The sequence below is a fragment of the Dasypus novemcinctus genome, chromosome 12 (genome assembly GCF_030445035.2).
Source record: "Dasypus novemcinctus isolate mDasNov1 chromosome 12, mDasNov1.1.hap2, whole genome shotgun sequence".
Classification (NCBI taxonomy): domain Eukaryota; kingdom Metazoa; phylum Chordata; class Mammalia; order Cingulata; family Dasypodidae; genus Dasypus; species Dasypus novemcinctus.
In genome coordinates this window covers 21,399,925-21,423,877 of record NC_080684.1, presented here as the reverse complement: position 1 = coordinate 21,423,877, position 23,953 = coordinate 21,399,925, and the positions used below count along the sequence as shown (strand labels likewise).

The 23,953-nt window shown below is 44.4% G+C and overlaps 1 protein-coding gene and 1 long non-coding RNA gene across 5 annotated transcripts in view; one reads left to right on the top strand and one right to left on the bottom strand.

The window, feature by feature from the left end:
* LOC101437740 (tubulin alpha-1C chain) overlaps positions 1-23,953 on the bottom strand; it is a 111,484-nt gene that overhangs the window by 6,537 nt on the left and 80,994 nt on the right. The gene's annotated exons all lie outside the window — the stretch shown is intronic.
* LOC101436732 (uncharacterized) lies at positions 11-22,609 on the top strand. Of its 2 annotated transcripts, none has more exons than XR_187750.4 (3): positions 11-100; positions 21,941-22,092; positions 22,423-22,609. It is a non-coding gene; the product is annotated as an uncharacterized lncRNA (long non-coding RNA). The 2 variants fall into 2 exon arrangements; XR_011650230.1 differs by having other exon boundaries at positions 22,375-22,609.

Genomic DNA, 23,953 nt, shown 5'->3' with positions numbered 1-23,953 from the left:
CAGAGGTTGGGGACGGCGATTGGAAGGAGGAGGAAGTGGCGCGGCTACGCTCCCCCCACTGTGCGGGGAGCGTGCGCTGCGCGGGGAGGTGGAGAGCCAGGTAACCAGAGCGCGCCGCGGCCTCCCGCCGCTCGCCACCGCCCCGCGGGCTGCGGGCCCCGGGTGGGGTGCGGGGGGGCCCGCGTGGCGTGCAACCCGTCGCCTCCGCACGACTCCCTGCCGGGCGCGTCCTGCCAGCCGCCGGCCCTGCTCTGCCCGGTCCTCCTCCCAGAGTGTGGGCGCGCGGGGCGGCCGCCGGTTAGGGCGCCGGGCCCCTCCGCGCCCGAGGGATTTCCTAGAAAGAAAGCCCATTCCTGGTCTTAATTACCCATGAGGGGGCGCCAGGCCCTCTTGTTCCCAACTTTTTGGTTGCCTTTCTTTATTCATTTTTCTACCTTCTTAACTTTATACTGTCTTGTTTTTTGTTTTGAGGGAGCGTGGCAGGGGATTGAACCCCGGACCTCGTGCTTGGGAAGCTGGTGCTCAACCACTGAGCCATATCGGCTCCCCTTCTACCTTCTCTTTAAACGAGATTGAAAGAACAATAAGTGCAAAAGCACAGTAGGTGCAAAAGCAGTTTTTTTTTTTTGTGGTGGTGGTTTTTTTTTTTTTTGTCCAGTTCATTATAAGAAAAGTTTCCATTTATTGATGGCCTGTTGTGCACTGGCTTCCTACTTTTGGCTTTCACACTGCATTATCACTTTTCATGCATAAGACAAACCCTGTGAGTTTTTCCCATTATCCAGGACTCCCAGGAATTAAACTAGTTGAAGGTCACAGTAGAGAGCGAAGGGGCTGAAGCTGGAACCCAAGGACTAAGCACTTCCTTTTACAACCTCATACTATTAATAAATAAACCATTCTGACCGTCCCTCCAACGGTTTATTTTTCAGAAGCGTCCTTTATTTCGGTTGTTCTTTCTCTACAGCTTCATCATGTTATCTTAGCTCTTAGTCTGAGCAATGGAGTTTAAGGAAATATTCAGACAACAAAACTGTTATACAGAGTAGAAGGTGTAGGGCTTTTTCCCTAAAACAGGAAAAGGCAAAATTAAAGCAAAAATGGGTTTTGGATACAGAACAGGCAGAACTCAAGATACACTCTGTGATGGTTAGGCTGTTGTGTCACCTCAGCCAGGTAATTGTGCCCAGCTGTTTGGTCCAGCAAGCACTGGACTAAATGCAATACAAGGGCATTTATGGACTTTAGTCACCATTGACTTTACTGCAGTGGTAAGTCATAGATAATTGATTACAATTACATCAATCAGGGAGATTGCCATCAGCAATTGCCTGACGCTTTATCCAATCAGTTGAATGCCTTAAAAGGGGAAGTGATTCCAGAATTGAGTGAGAATTTCCCAGCTTGTCCTGGGACAGCCAGTGTCTCCCAGAATTGATCAAGGACCTTCACTGGACTTTCATTGAAGTCCCTGGTTTGCAGCCTGCCTGCGAATCCTGGACTTGTTCATCCCCACAGTCATGTGTGAGACTCTTATAGAATCACATACTACTGACAGATATTTCTTGTTGTTTCCCTAGAGAACCCGGACTAATACACACTTCAATTCATACACACAAAATGGGTGCTGTGGATATATGTGCCAAGATTCCATTTGAAATTATAGTGCATATTTCATTCATCAAATGTTTTTTTTTAAAAAAGATTTATTTATTTATTTTCCTCCCCTCCCCCCCACCACCCCGGTTGTCTGTTCTCTGTGCCTATTTGCTGCGTCTTGTTTCTTTGTCTGCTTCTGTTGTTGTCAGCGGCACAGGAATCTGTGTTTCTTTTTGTTGCGTCATCTTGTTGTGTCAGCTTTCCTGTGTGCGGCACCATTCCTGGGCAGGCTGCACTTTCTTTCGCGCTGGGCAACTCTCCTTACAGGGCGCACTCCTTGTGCGTAGGGCTCCCCTACGCGGGGGACACCCCCGCGTGGCACAGCACTCCTTGTGCACATCAGCACTGCACATGGGCCAGCTCCACACGGGTCAAGGAGGCCCGGGGTTTGAACCGCGGACCTCCCATGTGGTAGATGGATGCCCTAACTACTGGGCCAAGTCCGTTTCCCATCAAATGCTTTTCGAGCATCTATTAATGCTAGGATATTCTGAAATTTGGAATAACTGACATTAGTCTGTTTCTAAAATTTTTAGTCTTAATTAGTAATGCTTCAATATTTTTGCTCATTCCACAAATACATATTTAGCAGTTTCTAGGTGCTTGGTGATAACATGAACAAAACTGACAGATCTGTGCATCATGGAGCTTATATATAGATGGGGAGAGGGAAAAAAGACAAGCCCTGAACATAATAAATGGGCAAATTGTATAATTTGTTAAAGGATGAAGAGTGTTATTGAAAAATATGTAACACAATAAAGGGGCCCGATTGTCCTGGGGGAGGGTCTGCCAAGTGGAAGAGGTTGTAATATAAATAAGATGGTCAGGGCTAGCCTCGATGGTAAGATGGGGTTTGAATAAAAGACTTAAAGGTCATGAGGGTTTAGCCAAGTGTTTCCCTGAGAGAAGAAGAGTGGTTCTATACGATCAACCAAAGCAAAGGCCCCTAAGCATGAGCCAGTCTTAAGTGTTCTTGGAAGAAAAAGCAAGAGGAGAGATGAGGTTGGAGAGGAAACAGGGAGACAGATCCTCTAGCTCCTTGCAAGCCACTTAAGTCTTGTGGTTTTCACCATGACCTGGGGAGCCATTGTAGAGTTCAGAACAGAGAAGTGACATAATCTGATTAACTTCTTAAAAAGATTATTCTGGTAGCTGTGTTGAGAATAAATTTATAGAAGGGCAAAAATGGAAGCAGGGAAATACCTTAAGATGATATTGATTGAGGTAATCCATTTGGGAGAGATACGAAGATTCAGAACAGAGTGGTGGCAGAGGAGATGGTGAAAAGTGATTGGAGTTGGCTACATTCTGAGGATAGAGTCAAAATGATTTCCTAAAGGTTTACATTACATGTGGGTTGTGAGGGAAAGAGAAGTCAAGGATTACTCCATGGTTTTTAGCCTAAGTGCATGGTGATGGATTTGCCATCAATAGATGCAAAAGGCTGTGAATGGGACAAGCTTAAAAAGGGGATATCAGGGATTTGGTTTTGGCCATACGAAGTTGAAATGTTGACTTCATGTGGAGGTGGAGATGTCTGGAGTATGGTTGGATAAACAAGTTTGCATTTCAAGGGTGAGAGATCTGAGCTAGAGACAACATATTTAAATATCCTAAAGTCAAGACAGTGGGTGAAATCACCAAGCAAGTAATAGCTATAGAAAAGAACCAAGGACTGAGCCCCAGCAGAAGAGGCAGAGCCAGAGATGGCTACTGAGAAGGAACAGCAGGTTAATTGGGAGGAAAGCCAAGAGTGTGAGGTGCTGGAAAGTAGGAGAAGTAGGAGAGATCCACAGTGTCAAATGCTGCTGCTAGGTTAGGTATGATGAGGACTGAAAATTGACCACCGGATTCAGCCATGTGTAGGTCACCACTGACCACAAAACAGAACAGTGTAGCAATTTTTAAAAAATTTGAGAAAAAATGAAAACCACCACAACAACACCACAAAATTTCAGCTTAGAAGTATTATTAAAATGTTTTTAATAATTCATAGGTGGATACTGTTTATGAGTACTAAATGAAATAAATAATGCACAGCACATGCACAATGCCTAGCACATAGTAAAGCCCTTAATAAAATTGGTATCTGTTATGTTGGAGATGGAGGTGGTGGACACAGTTATAGATGAGGATGTATCCCCTCAATTTAAAACCATTTTAAGCATTGGAATCCATATTTAAGTTTGCTGCCCCCTGCTGGAATTATTTTTTTCAATCTCTTTTCTATCTGGGTGGACAGTTAAAAATTTAACCTTAATGTAAACAGGATTTATGGGTCTAAAAATTAATGGGAAGTGGATGAGGCTCAACTGATAGAGCAACTGCCTACCATTTAGGAGGTCCAGGGTTCGAACCCAGGGCCTCCTGGCCCGTGTGGTGAGCTGGCCCACGTGCAAGGAGTGCAGTGCCATGCAGGGGTATCCCCTGTGTAGGGGAGCCCCACGCGCAAGGAGTGTACCCTGCTAGGAGAACCGTCCTGTGCAAAAAGCGCAGCCCACCCAGGAGTGGTGCTGCACACACAGAGAGCTGACGCAGCAAGATGATGCAACAAAAAGAGACACAGATTCCTGGTGCCGCTGACAAGAAAACAAGTGGACACAGAAAAACACACAGCAAATGGACACAGAGCAGACAATAGGGGGTGGGGGAAGGGAGAGAAAGAAATAAAGAATAAATCTTAAAAAAATAAAATAAATGCTATCAGAAAAAAAAAATGAGTGAGGGAACAGATGTGGCTCAAGCAGTTGAGCACCTGCCTCCCACATGGGAGGTCCTGGGTTCAGTTTCCGGTACCTCCTGAAAAAACAAAAAACAGCAAACAAAACAAACTAAAAAAATCAACTCAGGGAAGCCAATGTGTCTCAGTGATTGAGCACCGGCTTCCTACATGCAAGGTCCTGGGTTAAATCCCCATCCCCTAGTACCTCAAAAAAAAAAAATTACTGAGGAGAAGCAGAGACTGATCATACTTCTAAGCTGAAATTTTGCAAATTCCCCAAAATCATGTTGAATTATTGTATTAGTCAGGGTTCTCTAGGGAAACAGAACCAACAGAAGATATCCATAAATAGTATGAGACTTTATAAAATTGTCTCACGCAACCATGGGGATGCACAAGTCCAAGTTCCATAGGGCAGGCTGCAAGCCAGGGCCCCTGATGAAGGTCCTTGATGAGTTCCCAGGAGACGCTGCTGTTCAAAATAGAAATGGGAATTCTCTCTCTGAATGCTGAAATTACTTCTCTTTTTAAGGCTGATTGGAGAAGACATCACTCACTGCTGATGGCAATCTCCTCAGTTGATTATAGATGTAATCAGCCATCTATGAAATTAACTCTCTGATGATTAAAGTCCATGGAATGTTCTTGTATCACAATGAGCCTGTTGCTTGCTTGACCAAAAACTGGGAACCATTACCTGGCCGAGTTGACACATGAGCCTAAATATCACAGTCCACCCCATTGTCAACTTGGCAGTCATACAGATCGCCTTAAGCCATACTTGTCTCTAAATAAAAACAGTAACAGATATATATATATATAAATTTTTTCCTGCTTAACAATACTCAAAAGTCCTGTATACAATTGAAAACACACCAAGCCCTTCCAGAATAGGGTACAAGTCCTTGAGTAATATTCACTCTTATTTTTTTTATTTCTCTCCTCTCCCCGCCCCCGCCAGTTGTCTGCTCTCTTGTCTATTCCCTGTGTGTTCTTCTGTTACCGCTTCTATCCTTATCAGCAGCACCGGGAATCTGCATTTCTTTTTGTTGCGTCATCTTGTTGTGTCAGTTCTCCGTGTGTGCGGCGCCATTCCTGGGCAGGCTGCACTTTCTTTCGCGCTCGGCGGCTCTCCTTATGGGGCGCACTCCTTGCGCATGGGGCTCCCCTACATGGGGGACACCCATGCCTGGCACGGCACTCCTTGTGCACATCAGCACTGCACGTGGGCCAGCTCCACACGGGTCAAGGAGGCCCGGGGTTTGAACTGCGGACCTCCCATGTGGTAGTTCGACGCCCCATCCATTGGGCCAAGTCTGCTTCCCAAATAGTCACTCTTAATTGACATCCTTAAATACTACAACATGAAACTAATACAACTTTCGTCATATGATAAGGGAAAAGATTAGGGAAGAAAACAAAGATACTTGTTTTATGTACTGTAGCAGTTTGATATAGTTATGAATTCCAAATTAGATATTGGATTATGTTTAAAAACAGGTCTGTACCCGGGCATGATTAAATTATGATTAATCATAGTTTATGATTGGGCCACGGCAGTAAGGTGTTGAATCCCAGGCCCTTGGTGGGTGGGGACTCACGGATAAAAGACATGGCAAAGGACAGAGTTGGAGATTTTGATGTTAGAGTTTGATGCTGGAGTCTTGAGGTGGAGCCTGGGAAGTGAACACACAGAAGAACACAGAGGAATAGAGACGGCTCCTTAGACATGGCAGAAACCCCAGGAAGAGAGACAGAGCTGTTCACCTATAGTCTACAGCTGACCTTGTGGAGAAAACAGAGGATCTGAGCCCAGAGAGAAATGAACCCCGGGAAGAGAGGAACCCAGGAAGCCTGAACCCTGGCAGACATTGGCAGCATCTTGCTCCAACACATGGCAAAAGACTTTGGTGAGGGAAGGAACTTAAGCTTTATGGCCTGGTAACTGTAAGCTCCTACCCCAAATAAATACCCTTTATAGTAACATACCCATTTCTGGTATTTGGCATCAGCACCCCTTTAGCTGACTAATACATGTACATGCACAAACATTAGCAAAACAAGGGCAAAATATTTTGATCATTATAGCCCTCATTTCTATAACTGGTCACATGGTTGAGGTTCATATTTACCACTACCTTCTTCCACTATCCATTCCATGTTCTCTTTACCTTCAGCAAGCACCTCAGCTCGTTGTGGTTCTTTGCCTGGTGGGGTGACCCAAACTTTCATTCCTGAAGATTCTGGGCCATTGTTAGTCCTGCTTAGATTGGGCTGTTGCAATTTTCCATTGACTTTAATCACAGGGCATGGTAGTACTAAGAGACGCCCTAGAGGAGCTCCTGTATTCCAGGCAAACTCTTCTTTATCTCCATCGTGTAGGTGCAGTCCTATTTCCCCTTGATAGTCAGGATCAGTCATCCCAGCCAGTACAGCAATTTCCTTCTTTACCTGTTGATTTAGAGGTAGGAGGAGCCCAAACTGGCCAGGTGGCAGTCTTAATTTACAGTTCAATGGAATAGTTGTTGTATTCCCTGGTGGAAGCTTTCCTCCTTTTGGAACTATGACCTGTAGACCAGCAGAGCTTAAGGTTATGGGGGCAGAAAGCAAAAATTTTCCTAGTGGATCACTAGGGGCAAGGTGAGTGAAGCCACTCCCATTTCCACCCCTTGATTCCTGGACCCATGAATACTGGATATGGGAGAAACAGCACCATGGAGTGGACACTGATTTAGAGCACACACAGCCTCCTGGAGAACATCGCCCCAGCCCTGCTAGGTATTGCCACTTGGTTGGTGCCGTAACTGAGTCTTCAAAAGTCCATTCCACCGTTCTATCAATCCAGCTGCTTTAGGGTGATGGGGAACATGGTAAGACCAGTGAATTCCATGAGCATGTGTCCATTCCTGCACATCATTTGCTGTGAGGTGGGTTCCTTGATCAGAAGCAATGCTGTGTGGAATAAGACATTCAGTAAGTCCACAGATGGTAGTTCTGGAAGAAGCACGGCATGCAGGGGAGGCAAACCCATATCCAGAGAGTGTCAATTTCAGTTAGAACAAATTGCCCCTTCCACATTGAAGTGGTACAATGTAATCAACCTGCCACCAGGTGGCAGACTGATCACCTTGGGGAATGGTGACATATCAGGGGCTGAATGTGGGTCTCTGCTGCTGGCAGACTGGGCACTCAGCAGTGGCTGTAGTCAAGTCAGCCTTGGTGAGGGAAAGTCCATGTGGCATAACTGCCATCCCTTCCTCCATGGTCACTTTGTTGCATGAGCCTACTGGGCAATGATAGGAGTGACTGGGGAAAGAGACTGAGTATTATCACAGAGTGGGGTCATCTTATCCACTTGAGTAAAATCTTCCTCTGCTGAAGTCACCCTCTGGTGAGTTTTCACGTGGGACACAAATATTTGCATGTTTTTTTGCCCACTCATACAGGTCTATCCACATGCCTCTTCCCCCAACCTCTCTGTCACCAATTTTCCAATCATGTTCCTTCTAAGTCCCTGACCATCCAGCCAAACCATTGGCAACAGCTCATGAATCAGTGTACAAATGCACCTCCAGCCATTTCTTCTTCCAAGCAAAATGAACAACCAGTTGCTCTGCTCAAAGTTGTGCCCACTGGGAGGATTTGCCCTCACCACTGTCCTTCAGGGACGCCCAGAAAGAGGCTGCAGTGCTGCAGCTGTCCACTTTTGGGTGGTACCTGCATATTGTGCAGAACCATGTGTAAACCAGGCCCCAGTTTTCTCTTCCTCAGTCAACTGATTGTAAGGGACTCCCCAAGAGGCCACAGCTGTGGGTTGGGGAAGGGAAGGTAACATGGCAGGGGTGGTGACCGTGGGCATTTGGGCCACTTCCTCATGTAACTTCCTCATGCCTCAGGACCTGCTCAAGCCCTAGCTCATATACACCACATCCACTTTATTATGGAGTGCTGCTGTGCATGCCCAACTTTATGTTTTGGTTCGTCAGACAATACTCAGCTCATGATAAGCAACTCAGGTCTCATGGTAACTTGATGGCCCATAGTTAAGTGTTCAGTCTCTACTAAGGCCCAGTAGCAGGCCAAAAGCTGTTTCTCAAAAATAAAGTAATCTGCAGAGGATGGCAGGGCTTTGCTCCAAAATTCTATGGGTCTGTGTTGTGATTCTCCTCTAGGGCCTGCCAAAGGTTCCAGTCAGCATCTCTATTTGCCACTGACACTTCCAGCACCATTGGATCTGCTGGATCATATGACCCAACTGACAGTGCAGCTTGCACAGCAGCCTCCTCTTATTCCACTCCCCAGTCAAAACTAGCAGCTTTCCTGCTACTAGGTAAACAGGCCAGAATAGCACACCCAAATGAGGAATATGTTGCCTCCAAATTCCTAAGTGTTGTAGCTCTTTTTTTTTTCCCCCCCGAAGTGCCGGGGCCAGGGATTAAACCCAGGACCTCATATGTGGGAAGCTGGCGCTCAATCACAGAGTCACATCAGCTCCCTGTAGCTCTTTTTTTTTTTCCTGGTCATAGGAGGGGCCAGATGCAACTGCTTATCTATCACTTTAGAAGGGATATCTCTTTTTTTGTTTTTATTTTTTTTTCTTTGTTTTATACAAACCCTTGCATTGAGGTTTGTATAGATCGCAGTGATAGAAGGGATATCTCGACATGCCCCACACCACTGGACACCTATAAATTTCATCAAGGTATCACCCTGTATTTTTGTTGGATTTATCTCCCAGTCTCTCTCATGCAAATGCTTACCAATAAGTCTAAAGTCATTGCTACTTCTTGCTCACTAGGTCTAATCAGCATGATATCATCAATATAATGGACTAGTGTGATGTCTTTTGGGAGAGAGAGATGATCAATGTCTCTGCAGCCAATATGACATAAAGCTGGAGAGTCAATACACCCCCGAGGCAGGACGGTGAAGGTATACTGCTGGTCTTGCCAAGTGAAAACAAACTGCTTCTGCTGGTCCTTACTAACGGCAATTGAGAAAAAAGGATTTGCCAGATTAAGAGCTGAATATCAGATATTGCTCAAGCAATGAAACTACCTCTGGAACAGCAGCTGCAATTGGAGTCACCACCTGGTTAAGTTTATGATAATCATTGTCATCCTCCAACATCCATCTGTTTTCTGAACAGGTCAAATAGGGGATATGGTGGGAATCACCACCCCTGCATCCTTCAAGTCCTTGATGGTGGCACTAATTTCTGCAATCCCTCCAGGAATCCAGTAGTGCTTTTGGTTTACTATTTTGCAAATAGAGGCAGTTCTAATGGTCTCCACTTGGCCCTCCCAACCATAATAGCCCACACTCCACAAGTCAGGGATACAATGTAGGCGTTCTGCCAGTTATTGAGTATGTCTACTCCAATTATGCATTTTGGAACTGGGGAAATAACCACAGAATGGGTCCAGGAACCCACTGGACCAACTGTGAGATGGACCTGGGCTAAAACTCCATTAATCTCCTGACCTCCATAAACCCCTACTCTGACTGGGGGACCCAGTGATGTATTGGGTCTCCTAGAATTAATGTCACTTCTAAGCAAGTGTCTAATAATCTCTGAAATTACTGATCATTTCCTTTTCCCCAGTGCACAGTTACTCTGGTAAAAGGCCATAGGTCTCCTTGGGGAAAGGTGGGAGACAGATTAACATTATAAATTTTTGGCAGTTTAACATGATCCCTCCCCAAGGGGAACTGGCCTTCTCCTCATTTAAGGGGCTCTGGGTGTGTAAACTGTCTCAAGTCTGGGAATTGATTAAGGGGCCATGATTCTCTGTTCTGCAATTCAAGTTAGGGTTTTGTTCATTCAACCTAGAACTCTTCTGCTTATGCAGATCAAGTAGGAATTTAGTAGACTGCCCATCTATTTTACTTCTAGGTACCCCACGATCTATTAGCCGATGCCATAGGTCTACAGAACTCAGACTATTTTGACTGCTGCTTTGAGTCTGCCTTTCATTGTGATAGCCACACCCACCTTGTCTTTGCAACTAAGTGCTGCTACTTTGCTCCTGCCAGCCTGGGATCTGATCACCCCCATAGTGTCTAAGGATCCTAGTTCCATGACAGCAGTTCCTACAGTGATATCTGGCCTACAGAGAAGAGCAACCACAGAGCTCTTCAGAGAAGATGGAGTTAGTCTTACAAATTTATTCCTCACAGTCCTGGTTGAAGGTGTGTCTTCTGGACATCCCTGCGGTAGGTGGGCAAGTCTTAAATGGTAAATCCATTCTAGCATTCCTATCTCTCTAAGTCTTTGAATTCTCTCTTCTGTAAATCAGGCATCTCAGCCTCAGACATGTGAGGCCATCTTTTGGCCCATGTTTCAGTCAGCCAGCTGAACAGACTATTAGAGCCCTTTCTAACCCCTCAAGCTACAACATTGAACCCAGAATCTTGGCATAGTGGGCCCATATCAATGAATTCAGCCTGATCTAACTTTATATTCCTTCCACCATTATCCCATACCCTTAAAATCCATTCCCACACACATTCCCCTGACTTCTATCTATATAAACTGGAAAATTCATGCATACTTCCTCATGGTTCACACTTTGTACTTCACCTTTGGGGACTTGTTGTGACTTTAGTCTAGTTGTAGGTCTGGAAAAGTAAAGGGGTGTTGGGGTGGATAAACAGAAGAATTAGAAGTATCTTGCAAGCCAATTACCTCAGGGCATTCCCTTTCAGTTTCATCTGGTGCGACAGGATTAATCTCTTCAGGTGGGGATTGGATGGCAGACTCCTTATGTCAGGGTGGAGGCTGGTGGTTTCCTCCGGGCAGGCAAGAAGTCTAGACTCCTTAGCGCAGGCTGGAGATTGGGCAGTCCAGGCCTGAGGTTGGGTGGTACCTGCCTCAGGACAGGAGGAGGTCGGGACTCCTTGGGGCAGGCTGGAGGTTGGGTGATGCAAGCTTGACATTGGATGGTCCCAGGGCAGGCCAGTACAGTTTTATCTGGCAGAGTCTCAGCAGAAGTTAGGGTCTCACTATCCCCAGTGCTATCATCATCAACCCATGTGTCTCCATCTCAATCCTCAGAATTCTACTCCTTCCCAGTCAAGGCCCTCACTTTAACAGCCGACACCCTGCAAGACTGAGATTTTATTTTCCGTTGTAACTCTGCTACTTGTACAACGAGACTCTGAGTCTGGTATTTAGAGATCTCAAGTCTACAGCTGTAAGAAACAAGATTTTCTTTCAGAGCACACCTAGAAACTTTCACATCATTCACGTGACACTTAAATTGCAAATTTGAAGCCTTCAGTTCATCCCTTTCTTTTTAAACTGTATCCAGTGTGTTTAGGAATAATCAGCCAACATCATTGTAACTTTTAACTCCACAAACTCCCTTAACGTGATAAAACACTCTCACCCAGATCCTTGCCTCTTATGAGCATGAAAGTAGTCATATACAGTGGTGATATTTTGTGTATCTCTAATGCCAACTCATGCCATGGACTGTCAGTGGCCTCTTGATCATTGGAAACAGAGTCATTAGTGCCTTTGAATCTAATCAGAGTAGAAAGCCAATTGCAAAAATCCCAGAACTAATTCAGAAATCCCATTTTTAAGATTTTGTTTCTCAAGAACCATTCCCACTACCAAGCTGTATTAGTCAGTGTTCTCTAGGGAAACAGAACCAACAGGAGATATCCGTAAATAGTATAAGATTTTATAAAATTGTCCCACGCAACCATGGGGATGCACAAATCCAAATTCCATAGGGCGAGCTGCAAGCCAGGGCCTCTGATATAGGTCCTTGGTGAGATCCCCGAAGATGCTGGCTGTCTGAAGTAAAGATGGGAATTTTCTCTCTGAATACTGAAATCACTTCTCCTTTTAAGCTTTCAACTGATTGGATAAGTTGTCACTTACTGCTGACAGCAAACTCCTCCGTTGATTGTGGATATAACTAGTGATTTATGCAATCAATTGACTGATGATTAAAGTCCAGAAATACTCTTGCATTACAATTAGCCTTGCTTGACCAAACAACTGGGACCATTACCTGGCCGAGTTGACACATTAGCTTAACCATCACAATTATTAACGAGAGAGGGAAGATCTAGAAACTAGTCCAATGCTCTGCCATTAGTTGGCTATATAATTTTGGACAGACATTTCTCCTCTTTGAGTCCCAGGTTCCTCATGTACAATAGGAGGGGATTCAGCCCTAACCTTCTGTGACGCTGTGACTCAAAGCTTCTGCTGTACACAGCTGTACAGAAATCAGCAAACGCAGCACATGCTTCATTCAGTCAGGGTCTTCTAGGAATCACCAGTGTATTAGATAACTAGTAAGAGATGGTGCTATGGCTGGAGACTTACAATGCTTTAGGGAAGGAAGTGTCGCATACCTACTCTGGCTCAGGAGAACCTGGAGTTCAGATTGCTCTCATGTAGCATGTCTACAAAACACTGGTAAAAAGAGAAGAGTTCAGATGAAACCAAACTCAAAACTAACCTTACGTATTATTTTCAGTCTAACTCCTGGTTTCTCTGCTAGAAAACTAGTAATACTGAAAATTGTATTTATGTTCAGTGACAAATGGCTGTTACAAATAATAATGGTTGTCTTGATTTGCCAAAGCTACCAGTTCAAAATACCAGAAATGGGTTGACTTTTACAATTGGAAATTTATTAGGGGTGTCCCGAGTATGGCGAGGAGCTGTGTAAAACAGCAGCTTCCCACCAAACTGAGAATGAGTACATCAGACAAAAGAAAGATTCAGACAAGTCCAGCTGGGCGAGTAATGAGCATTTATTTAAGAGGCTTAGGTGGACTCCTCATTCTCTGTGGTGGGAGGAGAGACAGCATTTTCCTAGCTCAATTGTCTGCACTTACTGAAAAACGAGTGGGGTCTTTTATAATGTCTACATGCAAATAGGGAAGGCATTTGAGGGACAGCAAGACTTCTAAAGAATGAAGTGTTGGAAGATTTACTCATCAGTCACCAGTTCACAACCAGTTCCCAACAATTGCCTTTTAACTATTTAGGAGTACAATGTTGCTGTAACTGGAAGGGGAAAGAATTAGAAGGGTGGGGGGAGAAAATGCGAAGTCATATACACCACAAGGGGTAAAATCTTACAGTTTCGAGGCTGCGAAAATGTCCAAATCCAGGCACCATCAGAGATGCTTTCTCACCAAAGGTTGTCTGCCAGCAGATCCTAGAGTCCTGCCACATGGCAAGGCAAGATGGTAGCCAATCTCTGCCAAAGTCCCTGCCTTCCCCTTCAGGATCACCTTCTCCTGGAGTTCTGCTGTGGATGATCAGGCATATGGCCATCTCTTCTGGGGCCTCTTTCAGCTTCTTGCTGATACCAGCTTTTGGCCCCTCTCTCAGCTGTTACTAACCCTGGAGTCCTCTTTCATGTGGCAGGGTCTAAAAGACAGCTGTCTTTCTCACTGTGTGTTTCTGCTTCTAGTTCTCAGCTTATATAAGACCCAAGAGGGCAGAGACACAACCTGGATCATGCCTCACTGCCTAGTCCAAGCAAAGCCCTATGCTGATCTAATCAAGTGATCTAATCAAAGGTGCCTTAACTGAATCTAATCAAAAGGCCCCATCTGCACTGCATTTACAGGCATAGGTATGGGTTAGCTTAAAGAACATAATTTTCTGGGGTCCACAAAAGACAAACCAGGACAATGGTATACAGGAATATTTTGTGCTCATTTGGTAATTTATAGCAAAGTATTTTTTACTCCAACAGTGCTTTGGGAGAGTAGTCAAGGAGTTGTTTTTGACAAACGTATTTACTATGGAATGGTGGGAACTAAGGTCTTGAGACATGAAATAATTTACCTTAAACCAAAAGAGAGAGAGCCCAGAACAAATGCCCAAAAGGACAAGTTACCTCTTACCTCTAGGCCCTTTGTCAGCCTGTTTCTGATTCTGGTTCTTAGGGAAAGAAAGTCCTAGAGAATTTATTGAATTTGTCCTCTTTAGGTAAGGCTACAATTAATCTAACAAGAAAAAAGAGAATTTGTCCTATTTCAAGACCTATAAGGACAGCTGGGACTCCTTGCAGCTAAGTGCAACCACGCAATTAACAATAAACGTTTTTTTAAAATCTGTGTATTTCAAGGCAGTCTTGTTTTCTTCTCTTTAGCCCTTGTAAATACAAAATAGCAGGACATTATCTTCTAGATAATATATATTTTCTTTTCTGGGAAAAATAATCCTTAGAGCCTTTAACTTTTACTTACTGCTTTTTTTTTCTCCCACAAATATTTACAACTTTTATAACTTTCTTGCAAATTCTTTTCAAAGTCCTCTTCCTCCCCGAGCTAAACACAGTGTTTTGGCCCACTTCCCTTCCATCAGGTCTTTGTATGTGAAAAGTTAGCTCCATTCTGGGACATTACCATAGAAGACTGGTTTTCATCTTTGAGATTTTGCAGTTTCTTTCCACCGCGATGTTATCTGGCTGGTTCTGATCTGCTTTCTGTACCCTTAACAGTACAGTGCGCTGAGTCGTTTTCTCACAGTGACCCCCTGGGCAGCTGAGCACAGTTGTGCTTCTGTTGTAGAAGTTGAGAGAGGTTCAGTTATTTGCATATAGAAAGGCCAGGACTAAGGAATGATTTTGAGAAGGAAAAATGATTTATTGACGGCCGGTGGGACTCGGGAGCTTCCTGTTTCAAACCCGAGCCCCCGGAACAAGATTTTCAAGTTCCTTTTATACAGGGTGGGGAGTCAAATGGTGCTTTTATCAAAGAAAACTACTTTCTTTGTTAGTTAAGTCTTTGCCTGAGTACCAGGTAGGTTTTGAATTAACATATCACCCACATTTCAGGTGAGTTTGAATTAGCATCTTGCCCACATTCCATCTGGATGCAACTTTGAATACACATTCAGTGTTACATCTTTTCTGAACATTCAAAGCCCTTATCACTTAACTGGATTTCTAGAGACTAGGCACACTTGGATACAGAATTAGATGGTTTTGAATTTATGCACAGGCTATATTATATTTCCTATTCGAGGCCAAGTCCAAGTTCCCTTAAGTTTCGGCATCACCACCGTAAGAGTTTCTCTGGACTGACTGGTATGTATATGGAGTTTGCATTGCTAAATGGCCTCCCAGGACTGGAGTTGTTGCCATGCTCACCAAGGGCAGGACTGCAGCCTCTTACAGTCCCATACCCACAAGTCAGGACAGACAGCTTAGGTTATCTCCAAAGAGACAAAGAGCCTCCCACCCATAGCCCACATCACTTCCCCTGGGCTCACTCCCTGTCACTTCAGCCTGCTTACCCCAGTTCTTCTGCTCTTCCCTGTAATTAAAAGCCATTCCCTTGTCCTTCCTTCCATGTCCCCTCCAAGCCATAAAACTCTCTTGCAGAAAATTGAAAGAAACAGCCCACATTCTTATTATTCCAATAAGTGGACCATATTCTGGACTTGGGAAATCTTTTGTTTATGAAAATGTTTATTTAATCATTTCATTTATTCATATAACTTTAGATGGCCCAAAGTAGAAGGCCCTGAGGGTTTTTTTTGTGTTTTTTTTTTCCCCTTGTGACTATAGCTTCTTGCCACTAGCCCCAGCAATGGGGGATTTACTTATTGCCTGTGTATCTCAGGACAGTTTTCCTCCTTTTGCTTTTTTTTTTTTTAAAGATTTATTTTTTTATTTAATTCCCTCCCCTCCCCCGTTTGTCTGTTCTCTGTGTCTATTTGCTGCGTCTTGTTTCTTTGTCTGCTTCTGCTGTCGTCAGCGGCACGGAAGTGTGTGCGGCACCATTCCTGGGCAGGCTGCACTTTCTTTTGCTCTGGGCGGCTCTCCTTACGGAGCACTCCTTGCGGAGCACTCCTTGCGCATGGGGCTCCCCTCTGCAGGGGACACCCCTATGTGGGGTGGCACTCCTTGCGCGCATCAGCGCTGCGCATGGGCCAGCTGCACACGGGTCAAGGAGGCCCGGGGTTTGAACCGCGGACCTCCCATGTGGTAGACGACGCCCTAACCACTGGGCCAAGTCCGCTTCCCTCCTTTTGCTTTTCTATCTACCTGCCCCTCCTCCTGCTCCCAGGACACAGAGCCAGCCATTTTCAAGTATACTTAGTGTTGATTTCTGCCCCCCCACAAAATTAGGACGATAGTACTTCAAGGCAATATCAGTGCACAAATTATAGCCAGCGAGTTAAGTAACTGAAACAGGCTCCTGCTACGCAAATGTGGCTGAGAGCATTTGGCCTCTTTCAGTTCCTCTGTTTCTCCCCACTTCAAGTCCCCGAGCTTCTCCTTGAATCTGAACCATCTCAGGAGTCTTTTGTGCGCTTCCCTCTACTCACTGGAGTGCTGGAGCCTGCTGGAGCCAGTCGTTAGAGTTGCAGGACTTCTGTCAGCTGGTGATACCGCCTTAGTAGCCTGAAATCAGCAGTGTGCTGGCATCGTGGAAATTGGTGACTACTACAAGTTAGTGACAACCCCCAGACAGTTATTAAACATTTAGCAATATTCCACTCCTTTTACTCCATGCTAGTACCAAATCAGGCCATTTCTTTCGTTCTTTTGGTCCTGGCATAAAAAGTTCTTTATTGTTTCCAAGCCTGGTTCCTTCCCTGGCTTCAGGCTGAACCCTCTCCTCATCACCAACTCAAGCCCAAAACCCAGCCTGGCGGCTTCTCCGAATTCCGCCTTCCGGGACTAGAGGCCAGCGGCTCCCTCCCAGCCCCTCCACCCCAGTCAATTCGCTCATGGTTCTTCTCCAGGCCTTTCGTCTCATGGGTTCTGAAGGCCCCCGGCTTCTTTTCTGCCCCACCCCCTTGAGCCCCAGCACCTCCCCCCCCACCACCAGGGGCTTTCCTCTCTGAACTGGGAGCGTCCGGGCTTTGCCTTGTTCCGCCTTCGCAATTACTCTATTATGCACAAACTCTCCACTTTGTTACCTCCATTTTATAGACGAGGAAGCTACTGCTCCCAGGTTAAGTAACTTATCTAACAAGGTCACACAGGAGGCCCGCGCCTCCTCCAGTCCAGCCTTCCACTCGACCCCAACCCCTTTCCCTCGGGAGACTAGTTTTAAGGGCCTCGTTTCTGGGCCCTGTCTGCTGTCTCTAAGTATTAATATGGAACCATTTTTAGATCTACAGCTTTACATGGCTCTTTCCCCAAATTATCCAAACCTCAAATAGTTCCCAAATCCCTTGGTAATGAGAGTCAGCGAAGGGAGGAAGCGAGTTCACGGGTCTGACAGATGTGGGCCGGGTTTACAGTCCTCTTATTTTTATAACACTTTGCTATTTTAATCCTCTGGTCCATGTACTTTTTTCCTTACCCTTCGGCATATTTTGTTCCCATAGAGTCAGGAATATAAGCCATGAAAGGTCTTTGCATGTTTCTGATAGAGCAAAATTTCCTCATTTTAAATTACATAGTTCTCGGTTCTGGTAAATTGTGGTCCTCGCTGGCCTTGTAAATGAGTTATGTGGGACAGGCTGTAACTACAAAAATCAGCATGCTTACCCGGTTCCCCTTAGCAGCTCCATTTATTTGTGCTGAACTCAAGGGACGGAGCCTGCTTCACAGGCTGCGGGAAAAGAGAAAAAGAGATGGAAAGAATTCTTTGTGTTTAAAACAAAGAAACAAATCTTAAATGCAGGCTGCTTTCCCTCCTTTACTCTGCCTGAAATTACTGATATTAAACTAAAGTTGTTCAGAGCAAATTACCCAGGAACTTAGGTCACCTCACAGGCTTGGAAGCCTGCTTCTCTGATGCTGGTTTACACATTGGCCTTGGGGGTGGGGGCTTTCCTGGCCTCTCGTCATTAGCCCCAAATTCGTTGTTCCAGAAGCCTAACAGCCTGAAGTCCAGCTATCAGGTAAGGACATGTTCACCGAGCGAGCAACAATCATTCCGACCTCCAGAGACTAGGAAAGAGTAAAACCGAAGGGAAAGACACTGGGGGGCAGAGAAAGTAAATACTAGAATGACAAGATATGAAGTTAGGATTTCACTGAATTCTCAGTGAAAAGAGTATAAACACTCAGAGCCAAGAGAAACAGAGAATTCTGGTTTCTATTGTGACTGAGTGTCCTTGGCAAAGCCCTGAGCTGTACTGCATGTGAGCTTCCCCTCTGTGGTGTGAGGATCATACTGCTCTAGAACAGCTTGGTAAACAGATCACTGGACTGAGATTTGGGAGATCTGTATTGTAGTTATACTGCAAATGACTGGATCTTAATTTCATCATTTGTAAAATAAAATATGACCTCTTGAGTTTCCTTATGCAATTCAGTCTTTCTATATAGTATCCCAAAAAAGTAAACATTTTCTAGAAATGCAAAATTACATATATGTGTGTGTGTATACATATATATATATAGAGAGAGAGAGACCATAGGGAGGCAGGCATGGAAGCCACCAGCAAGGCAGTGACTGCAGTGGTGTGGGCAGGAGACCAAGGGAGTAGCGGCGGAGATGATAGGAAGTAGCCAGGTTCTGGATAGGATTTTCTGAGACTGGACATGGATTATGAGAAAGAGAAGAGTCAAGAAAGACTCCAAGTGTTTTGGCCCAAGCAACTGGAAAAAATGGAATTGATATTGACTAAGATGAGGAAGATTTGGGGAAGAGAAGGTGGAAGGCTGGTAAAGAGGGGGAAGATCAGGTCTGGACTTTGGACATGTTGTATTTGAGACGCCTGTTGGCCATTCAGGTGGAGGTGTGGAGTAGGAAGTGACGCAAGATGGATAAGGATCCCAGGATGGGAAGGGGCCAGAACTTCCAACCCAGACCCTTACGTTTCTATGTTAGGGAACCCAGCTGTGGTGGCCTAGGGATCCCTGACAACAGCCCAGTGGCATGAACGGTCACTGAGACCCAAAATAAAATAATTTTGAGGACAGGAAGAGTCTAGGCTGGTGACGCATTTCAAGGCAAGGCCTCAGGTATTGATGTGGGATCCCAGGTTGTGTTCCAGCACAAAATGGAACTGGAGACTGAAAGCCCATTAGAACCTAGCCATCTGAGTGTGTGTGCACTTTACCTTGGAGAGCTAGTTCCCTCTTTGCTGGATTGAAACATGACCAATCTGCTCCATCCCCCACTCCCAATATGGAAAGTGTGAGCCTCCTAAGAGTTAGGACACTTTGTAGGTAATCCAATGGAAAGGAGGGATAAGCTTCAAGAGGTATTTGCAATGTAGGAATCACTACAAATTGGGTCATGAAAAGACACTGAATTTTCTATTTTGGGAGCCTGGGCTCCCAAAATCATGATAGGAAATACCAGAGGAGGAGGCGAGTTTATCCGTTTTTGGGTTTTGTTTGTTTGTTTTAATTTTTATTTAATTTTTAAAAAAGATTATTTATTTTTATTTATTTCTCTCTCCTTCCCCGCCGCCCTCCCCCATTGTCTGCTCTCTGTGTCCATTTGCTGTGTGTTCTTCTGTTCTTCTGTGCCCACTTGCATTCTTGTCAGTGACACGGGAATCTGTGTCTCATTTTTTGTTGCGTCATCTTGCTGTGTCAGCTCTCCGTGTGTGCGGCGCCATTCCTGGGCAGCCTGCACTTTTTTTGTGCTGGGCGGCTCTCCTTACGGGGCACACTCCTTGCACGTAGGGCTCCCATATGCAGGGGACACCCCTGCGTGGCAGGGCACTCCTTGCACGCATCAGCACAGCGTGTGGGCCAGATCATCACACGGGTCAGGAGGCCCTGGGTTTGAACCTTGGACCTCCCATGTGGTAGGCGGATGCCCTATCTGTTGCGCCAAATCCACTTTCTTTTTATTTAGTTTTTATTTGAGGGAAGTGGATGTGGCTCAAGCAATTGGGCTCCCTTCTACCATATGGGAGGTTCAGGGTTCGATTCCTGGGGCCTCCTGATGAAGGCAAGCTGGCCCACGTGGCAAGCTGACCCAACTCAAAAAAAAAAAGAGACACAGAGGAAAGACAATGAGAGAGACAACAAACCAGGGAGTTGAGGTGGCTCAAGTGATTGAGTGCCTCTCTCCCATGTTGGAAGGTCCCAGGATCGGTTCCCAGTGCCTCCTAAAGAGAAGACAAGAAGAGAAGACAAGCAGACACAGAAGAATGCACAGCGAATGGACGCATGAGAGCAGACAGCAAGTGCAAGCAGAAAGCGGGGGGATAATGAATAAAATAAATGTTTAAAAAATTTTTTAATTTGAGGCTGAAGTTAGATTGAAACTATTCTGTATGATACCATAATAGTGCATATATGACATTACATATTTGTCAAAACCCATAGACCTATATACACAAAGAGCAAACCCTAATGTCAATTATGGACCTTTAGTTACTAATAATACAAATATATTAGTTCATCAATTGTACTAAATTTACCACACTAATGCAAGATGTTAATAATAGAGAAAACTATGTGTGCATTGGGGGAGGGTGCAAGGACTTAATGTGGGAACACTCTGTACTTTCTGTGCAATTTTTCTGTAACCTAAATTAAGTTTATTTTTAAAAAGGTAAAATCATGACTCATATAAATATAGAATAAACATGTATCTAAGATATACAAACTAAGAGAACCAGTAAAATGGTAGAGCTGGTATAAAAAACATTTGAGATCAGGAGTTTATATGTCATAAGGAAAAGCACCTAAAAATACTTGAATGAGATTACTATAGTAGATACAAAACTGCTTAATGTCCTACAAGGCAAAAAAATCATAACTTATGAGTTTATCTTTTCCATAGGACAGAAATCATTTGTATTTCTCTCAGACAAGAATTATTTTCTACAAGAAACAGAGTTATAAAATATCCTAAACAATAGTAAGTAAAAAGTCAAACAGGAAAGTGGATGTGGCTCAAGCAATTGGGCTCCTGTCTACCATATAGAGGGTCCAGGATTAGATACCCAGGACCTCCTGGTGTAGGCGAGCTGGCCTGCACAGTGAGCTGGCTCACGCGGAACACTGCCCCATGCAGGGGTGCCGCCCTGCCCAGGAGTTCTGGCTAATGAGGAGAGCTGACACAGCAAGATGATACAACAAAAAGAGACACAGAGAAGAGACAATAAGAGATTTAGCAAACCAGGGAGCTGAGGTGGTGCAAGAGAAGGATCACCTCTCTCCTACTCCAGAAGGTCCCAGGGTCGGTCCCCGGAGCTGCCTAATGACAATACAAGCAGACACAGACGAATACACAGCGAATGGACAGAGAGAGCAGACAACTTGGGTGGGGGTGGGGGGTGGGGAGTGGGGGGGGGAGAGAAATAAATAAAGAAATCTTAAAAAAAAAATAAAAAGACATCCACAACTTTAAAAAAAAGAATGACAGGGAGCATAGAGCTAAGAGTCCAGAGGTTGGAACCAAAAGCCATGGAGAACTACAATCAGGGATCAGGACTGGACCCTAACAAAGGAATGAATGGGTGATATGCTCCTGGCTGGGTTTTAGAATCGCTATGGACCAGTGCATACTATGTACTTCCCATCACCCTGTTGCTCTCTGAATGAGAGTGTCTATTGCTGTTATCCTCTGCCTGTCTCACCATTGGATGCTGGACACATGGGGATGTGAATAATTTATCTATTTAACTCACAGGTCTTCAGATTGAGAAACAAATACTCAAGGAGCTGAAACTGAGGCACTGTACCTGAGGAGCCTAATCCACACCAGGAACAATTGAGATGACAAAGTTCTGGACTTGGAGCTGAAGCTCTAATGGAATGAATCTTTTAGAGTCTTGGGGTGGGGTGAGTATATTTTGCATGTGAGAGGATATGAATTTGGGGGTTAGAGGATGAATTGAGGACCCTTGCCTCTTAAGATTTCTTCCCTTGTTCAGGCATGCCATTCTGCCATCAATAGGTGGAGTCTATTGCTCTAACCCCTTGGATATGGGCTAGCCTGTGAATGCTCTGATTAATAAATATGGTGGCATAATGCTATGCTAATTACAGGCTTAGCTTTTAAGAGGACTGACGGTTTCCACTTCCTTTACCTTAGAATGCTGCTCTTGGGTTCCTCCTTTTCAGAACCTGGCTGGCATGCTCTGAGGCCACATGTGTGCATTCTGTTGACAGATGAGCTTCCAGCCCGTAGGCAGGACGAGCTGCCAGCTACATGTGTGTCACCGTGGATGTCCAGCTCAGTTGGGCTTTCAGATGATCTTGCCCCATATCACATGAGACACCCCAAGCAAGAACTTCCCGACTGAGCCAAATTAACTCACTGACCCATGAGAAATAATAAAAAATTGTTTTAAGCTTTGATGTTTTTACAGTGATTTATTATGTAGCAATTGATAACTGGAATGTTATTTCCTAAATTTTTTTTTTTTATTAGAGAGTAGTTATAGATTTAACAGAAAAATCATTCAGAAATATAGAGTTTCCACATCCCTCCTTCCCTTCCCGCCCATGCCAGTTTTCCCTATTATTAATAATTTTGCATTAGTGTGGTACCTCAAACCCTGGACCTCCCATATGGTAGACGGGAGCCCAATAGCTTGAGCCACATCCACTTCCCAGTGATTTACTCTTTACGGCCTTGTGACTGTGAGCTTCTACCCCAAATAAATACCCTTTATAAAAACCAACCAATTTCTGGTATTTTGCATCAGCACCCCTTTAGCTGACTAATATACTATCTTATTCTTTCATTTTTCATGCTGTCTTACTCTGAGTAGACAAAGTCCTTACAAAACTCTACAAGTCCCTCCATAATCTAGCCCCTATTATTTCTTTCCTCGTTTCATACTACTCATTCCCTTGTTCTCACTGTTCAGCCCCATTTGTTTACTTTTTGTACTTTTCATGCCAGGCAGCCTTCAGCCTCAGGGCCATTGTACTTGCTGACTGCTTTGCCTTCAGGCACTTTGCTCAGATATCTCCATGCCACGCTCCCTTATTTCCTTCATGTCTCTACTCAAAACCCCAACTCAGTGAGGCCTTCCCTGACTACTGTTTAAATTTGCCCCTCACATACACCCCTTCTACATAGCTCTTGGCATGATCCAACAGACTATATATTTTACTTATTATTTTATTTACTGTCCCTCTCTACTAAAGGTAATTTCCATGAGGTATAGGTTCACTACTGTATCTCCAGCTGGCCTGGACTGACATAAGTGCTCAATACCTTCATTTACCAGTTTTATTGAGGTTTATACCATAAAATTCACCCAATATAAGTTATAATTCAGTGATTTTTAGGAAATGTATAGAATTGGTCACCCATCACAATCCACTTTTAGAACATTTCTATCACCCCAAAGACTTCTCTTGTGCCTGTTTGTAGTTAATCTACATTCCCAGATTCAGCCTTAAGCAACCATTGATTTGCTTTCTTTTTCTATAAATATGCCTTTTTCTGGACATTTTGTATAAATACAACATATAATAAGTAATCTTTTGTCATTTTAGCATAATCTTTTTGACGTTAATCCATGTTATAGCATGTACCAGTATTTTATTCCCTTTTATTATTGAATAATTTTTTATTGGATTGATAATACCTTATTTTGTCTATTCATTCACCAGTTGATGGACATATGATGCTAGCTATGGGTTTCTCCTAGGTGCCCTTTACCAAGTTGAGGAAGTTAGTTCCCCT